The following is a 6,453-nucleotide window of genomic DNA, read 5'->3' as shown; positions in this document are numbered from 1 at the left end:
TGGATAACAGTACAATGTTAAATAAACCTGGATAACAGTAACAGTTAAATAAACCTGGATACAGTACATGTTAATAAACTGGATAACAGTACATTGTTAATAAACCTGGATACAGTACATATAGAAAGAAAATATAGAAAGATATATATAAAAAATATATTGTAATTTGTAAAGATTCAATTTTAATTATTATTTTGTTTTATAACTTTACTTTGCTTTAAACGAATGAAAAAAGTGACTTTTTATTTAACATTTTTAAATGTCATTTATTACACAATAAAATCCATTGAAGGGAAGCATGAGTTGAGAATGTGTATTACAGAGCAGAGTGACATAGGAGACAGTCTAGAGGAGACAATACTGTCTATTGGGAGGTACAGTCAGTCCAATGGGAGACAGTCTAAGAGGAAGACAATACTGTCTATTGGGAGGTACAGTCAGTCACATGGGAGACGGTCTAGAGGAGACAATACTGTCTATTGGGAGGTACGGTCAGTCACATGGAGAGCAGTCTAGAGGAGACAATAGTCTCTAAGTAATGTTTGATGTAAACATGACATGGAGAGAGGCAAGCACAGCACTCAATTCTAGTCCTCCTTCAGTCTCTAGTGGATCCTGTCTTCGTAGTCATCCTCTAGTCTCTAGTGGATCGTCTTTAGTCATACCTCTAGTCTCTAGTTGGTCTGTCTTCTAGTCATCTCTAGTTCTAGTGGATGCCTGTCTTCTAGTCATCCTTTAGTCTCTAGTGGATCCTGTCCTTTAGTCATCCTCTAGTCTCTAGTGGATCCTGTCTTCTAGTCATCCTTCTGTGTCTCTAGTGGATCCTGTCCTCTAGTCATACCTTCAGTCTCTAAGTGGATCCTGTCTTCTAGTTATCTTTAGTCTCTAGTGGATCCTGTCTTCTAGTCATCCTCTAGTCTTCTAGTGGATCCATGTATCTAGTCATCTTTTAGTCTCTAAGTGGATCCTGTTTCTAACGTGATGCTCTTGTACTTAGTGGATTCCTGTCTTTAGTCATTCCTTACAGTCTCTAAGTGGACTGTTCCCGGTTGGTATTTTGCAAGAAAGAGGTTAAAAGCATGTAAGTATTTTTTTGGTTGGAGTGAGATTTCCCCCTCTCTCCCCGTCTCTCTCTCTCTCTCTGATGGCCTGTATTAGAAGTGCTTACCAAAGAGGATACACAGAGACACAAACACAGAGAGAGAGATAGAAAGAAAGAAAGAAAGAGAGAGAGAGACACACACAGCCCTGCAGGGGAGATATGGTTTCCCTCCCCGCCCCTGAGGGAACAGCTACCACATGCTGCTAGCTCAGGAACTTTTTATCTCATCCTGCAAATTCAGACCCTTATCAAGTTACTGCTGGGCCCTGGCCTACTGAACTGGCTGTGTCACAAACACCACCCTATTCCCTATATAGTGCACTACTTTTTGACCGGGATCCATTGCGAGTAGTGCACTACCACAGAACCAGACATTCAGACCCATCTCACTGAGAAAGGAGGGGGCTAGTAATTAAGATGCATCTGCTTGTCACAGATAACAATAAAGGGTCTTTGTGGATCATTGTGCAGTTTAAAGATATAGGTGTGTTGGGCTGGATAGAGCTCATTCTGCAGGTACAGTAAAGATAAAAGCAACATGCTGGCTGTGGTAAGTAGAGCGGCTGTGGTAAGTAGAGCGGCTGTGCTAAGTAGAGCGGCTGTGGTAAGTAGACCGGCTGTGCTAAGTAGAGCGGCTGTGGTAAGTAGAGCGGCTGTGGTAAGTAGAGCGGCTGTGCTAAGTAGAGCGGCTGTGGTAAGTAGCGCGGCTGTGGTAAGTAGAGCGGCTGTGGTAAGTAGAGCGGCTGTGCTAAGTAGAGCGGCTGTGCTAAGTAGAGCGGCTGTGGTAAGTAGAGTGGCTGTGGTAAGTAGAGTGGCTGTGGTAAGTAGAGCGGCTGTGCTAAGCACTTCGTGCTGAGGGCATCTCTATGGTGGAATATCACTGGGAATAATCATCAAATCTGTTTTTTCCTTTTTTTTAAACATGATTATCATGATCGTCAACTCACAAAATATCATGACCGGGACACATCTGGGTAGAAAACAACGTCTTTGGCAAAGAGTCAATTCAGTGTTCTTTCAGTGAGTGCCAAACCTCTTCCTTTCTTTATAATAGTCCTCGTAGGATCATCGTTACATCTGCTCTTCACGTACTGCACAGAGCACCTCTCTGCCAGTCTCTGCCAGTCTCTGCCAGTCTCTGCCAGTCTCTGCCAGTCTTTGCCAGTCTCTGCCAGTCTTTACCATTCTCTGCTAGTATCTACCAGTCTCTGCCAGTATCTACCAGTATCTACCAGTCTCTGCTAGTATCTACCAGTCTCTGCCAGTATCTACCAGTATCTACCTAGGTCCTTCCTGGCCCACAAGCTAATTGTTCCTTTCTTCCCACAGGTAAATTGGGTTCCTTCCTTTCCCACAGCTAATTGAGTTCCTTTCTCTCCCACAGCTATTAGCGTCCTTCCTGTCCCACAAGCTAATTGGTTCCCTTTCTGTCCCACAGGTAATTGGGTTCCTTCCTGTCCCACAGCTAATTGGTTGCCTTTCGTCCCACAGGTAATTGGGCCCCTTTCGGTCCCACAGTAATTACGTCCTAATCTGTCCCACAGCTATTGGGCCCCTTCCTGTCCCACAGCTAATTAGTCCTATCTGTCCCAACAGCTAATTGGTTCCTTTCTGTCCCACAGCTAATTAGGTCCCTATCGTCCCACAGCTAATTGGTTCCTTTTCTGATCCCACAGCTAATTAGGTCCTATCCTGTACCCACAGGCTAATGGGTTCCTTTCTGTCCCACAGCTAATTAGGTCCTATCGTTGTCCCACAGCCTAATTGGGTTCCTTTCTGTGCCACATCTAAATGGTTCCTTTCTGTCCCACAGCTTAATTAGGTCCTATTCTGTCCCACAGCTAATTGGTTCCTTTCTGTCCCACAGCTAATTAGTCCTATCTGTCCCCACACTTAATTGGGCTTCCTTTCTGTCCCACAGCAATTAGGTCCTATGCTGTCCCACAAGCTAATTGGGTTCCTCTCTGTCCCACAGCTAATTAGGTCCTATCTTGTCCCACAGCTAATTGTTCCCTTCTGTCCCACAGCTTAATTAGGTCCTATCTGTCCCACAGGCCTAATTGGGTTCCTTCTGCTTCCCACAGCGAAATTGGTTCCCTTCCTTCCCACAGCTAATTGGGGTCACCCTTCCTCCCACAGCAATTGGAGTCCTTTCCTGTCCCACAGCTAAGTGCGTTCCTTTCGTCCCACAGCTAATTAGGTCCTTCTGGTCCCACAAGCTAATTGGTATCCTTTTCTGCCCAACAGCTAATTAGAGTCCTATCTGCCCACAGCTCAATTGGGTTCCTTTCTGTCCACACAATAGGTCCCTATCTGTCCCACAGCTATATTGGTTCCTTCTGTCCCACAGTAATTAGGGTCCTATCCTGTCCACACTAATTGGTTCCTATCTGTCCCAACAGCTAATGGCCCCTTTCCTGTCCCACAGCTAATTAGGTCCTATCTGTCCCACAGCTAATTGGGTTCCTTTCTGCCCACAGCTAATTAGTCTCCTGTCCCACAGCTAATGTTCCTTTTCTGTCCCACAGGAATTGGTTCCTCCTGTCCCACGAGCTTAATTGGGTTTTCCTTTTCTCTCCCAAGCTAATTAGGTCCTTCCTTGTCCCACAGCCTAATTGACGTTCCTTTCTGTCCACAGGTAATTTGGGTTCACTTCCTGTCCCACAGGCTAATTGGTTCCTTTCTGTCCCACAGGTAATTGCGCCCCTTCTCTGTCCCCACAGTAATTATCCATCTGTCCCACAGTTAATTGGCGCCCCTTCCTGTCCCACAGCTAAATGAGGTCCTATCTGTCCCACAGCTAATTGGTTCCTTCTGTCCCACAGGTAAATTGGGTTCCTTCCGGTTCCACAGCTAATGGTTCCTATTCTGTCCCACAGCTAATTGTTCCTATCTGTCCCCAACAAAAGCTTTAAATTTTTGGGGCCCTTTTATTTCTGTTTTCCACAGCTATTGGTTCCTTTCTGTCCCACAGCTAATTGGGCCCCTTTCTGTCCCACAGCTAATTGGGTAACTAGCCCCTGATACTGTGTGGGGTCGGTGTGTGTGTGTGTGGACGGTTGTTGGTGTGTGTGTGGGGTGGTGTTGTCTGTGTGGGTGGGTTGTGTGTGGGGTGTGGGTGGTAGTGTGTGTGTGTGTGTTGTGGGGTTGTGGCTAGACTGTGGGGGGTGTGGTGTCTGTGTGTGGGGTGTGGAGTTGTGTGTGGGGTGTGGGTGTGTGTTTGGGTTGGTGTGGTGTTGTGGGTGTGGTGTGTGGTGTGTGTGTGTGTGTGTGTGGTAACTGTGGTGTGGGGTGTGGTGTGTGTGTGGGGGGGTGTGTGTGGGGTGTGGCGTGTGTGTGGGGTGTGGTGTGTGTGTCGCGGTGTGGTGTGGGTGTGTGGGATGTGGTGATGTGTGGTGTGGGGTTGGTGCGTGTCCAGGATAGAACGGTAGGAGACATCATAACTAGGGTCTGACCCCCAAGAGGAAATCAATATTGATGAGTTCAAAAGCATTTTTTGTGTTTCATTATGCCCCTAAAGTACTCTTCCGCCCCCTACACACCCCCCAACCGACAGGCACGCCATTTTTTTTCAAATAAAGACCACAAAAAAAAAAGAATCTAACTCTTCTCTCTTCTCTCTGTTATTTCGTCTCCTCAAAAAACCATTACCTCCTTTCTTTCTCTCCTCCATCCTTCCCACCTCTCTTCTCTTCCTCTCCTCTCCGGTCTCTCTTCCCCTCTCTCTCCTCTTCCTCTTCCTCTCATCCATCCCCCTCTCTCTCTCCTTCCCCCTCTCTCTCTCTTTTCTCCTCTAACCGCCTCTCTCCCCTCCCCTCCTCTCTCCCCCCTTTTCCCTCCCTCTCTTCTCCCTTCCCTCTCTCCCTCCCTCCCCCTCTCTCTCTCTTCCCCCCCCTCCTCTCTCATTCTTCTCTCTCTAACCCCTCTTCTCTCCCGGGCTGGGTGTCCCTCCTCTCCCCCCTCCCTCTCTCTCCCCCCTCCTCTCTCTCCTCCCCTCTTCTCCTTCTCATCTCTTTTCCCTCCCTCTCCCTCCCCCTCCCTTCCCCCTTGACCCGTAGGGAAGTGGTGATCAGTGACCCAGGGCAGCTCCAGCCCTGGGGCGCTCATTCATCCTACTAGCTGATAAATCAAGGAGGCAGAGTTAGAGGGAGGCTTTCCCAGATAAGCAAGAGTCCGGCACCTCCCTGGAGGAGTCCACAAGAGTCCTGCACCTGCCCTGGAGGGAGTCCCACAGAGTCCTGCACCCTCCCTGGAGGAGTCCTGCACCTCCCTGGAGGAAGTCCCACAGAGTCCCTGCACCTCACTGGAGGAGACCCCCACAGAGCCTGCCACCTCCCTGGGAGCGAGTCCTGCCCTCCTGGAGAGGATTCCTGCCACCTCCCTGTGAGGAGTGCTCCCACAGGTCCTGCACCCCCTGGAGGGAGTCCCACAGAGTCCTTGCACCTCACGTGAGGGAGACCCACAGAGTCCTGCAACCTCCCTTGGAGGAGAGGTCCTGCAACTCACTGGAGGGACCCAAGAAGTCCTGCAACCTCCCTGGAGAGTCCTGCAACTCATGGAGGAGACCCACAGAGTCCCTGCACCTCCCTGGGAGGAGGTCCTGCACACCTCCCTGGAGGAGGGTCCCACCACAAGTTCCTGCCCACCTCTCACTGGAGGAGACCCACAGAGTCCTGCACCTCCCTGGAGGAGTCCTGCACCTTCACTGGAGGAGACCCACAGAAGTCCTGCCACTCCCTGGAGGAGTCCCACCAGAGTCCTGGCACCTCCCTGGAGGAGTCCCACAAGAGTCCTGCAACCTCCCTGGAGGAGCCCACAGAGTCCTGCACCTCCCTGGAGGAGTCCCACAAGAGTCCTGCACACCTCCCTGAGGGAGTCCCACAGAGTCCTTGCACCTCCCTGGAGGAAGTACCGAATGGCACCCCTATTACCCTATATAGTGCACTACTGTTTGGACCATCTGCCCAAGGGGAGACGAGGTGGGGAGGTGGGAGAGGAGAGGAAGTAGGAGGAGGAGAGAAGGCAGGAGGTGGGGAGGGAGGAGGTGGGGAGGAGAGGAGGTAGGAGTGAAAGGAGGAGGATTCCTACGGGGCCCTGGTCAACCAATCCGTTTGCACCTATCTAGGGATTTAGGATTTCCTATGATCCTGGTCAACAGTAGTGCACTATCTAGGGGATAGGATTCCCTATGGGCCCCATCCTGTGATGGGATGTGAGGTGCTCGGTGATTGTATTGGGGGAGAAGTAGGACCCAGAGTTGAACCCTAGGGAGAGAAAAAGGAGAGACAAGAGAGAAGAGACAGAGAAGAGAAGAGACAGATGAGAGAGAAGAGAGGGACGGAGAAGAGAGA

At 49.7% G+C, this 6,453-nt stretch overlaps 1 pseudogene; it reads left to right on the top strand.

Annotated features, from left to right (window-relative positions):
- LOC112072908 (homeodomain-interacting protein kinase 1-like) overlaps positions 1-6,166 on the top strand; it is a 21,963-nt pseudogene extending 15,797 nt beyond the window's left edge.
- Positions 6,167-6,453: the final 287 nt, after the last annotated feature.

Source organism: Salvelinus sp. IW2-2015, unplaced genomic scaffold (genome assembly GCF_002910315.2).
Source record: "Salvelinus sp. IW2-2015 unplaced genomic scaffold, ASM291031v2 Un_scaffold2081, whole genome shotgun sequence".
NCBI lineage: Eukaryota > Metazoa > Chordata > Actinopteri > Salmoniformes > Salmonidae > Salvelinus > Salvelinus sp. IW2-2015.
Note: the sequence above shows the minus strand (reverse complement) of the source record. Positions and strands in the feature narration are given on the sequence as shown.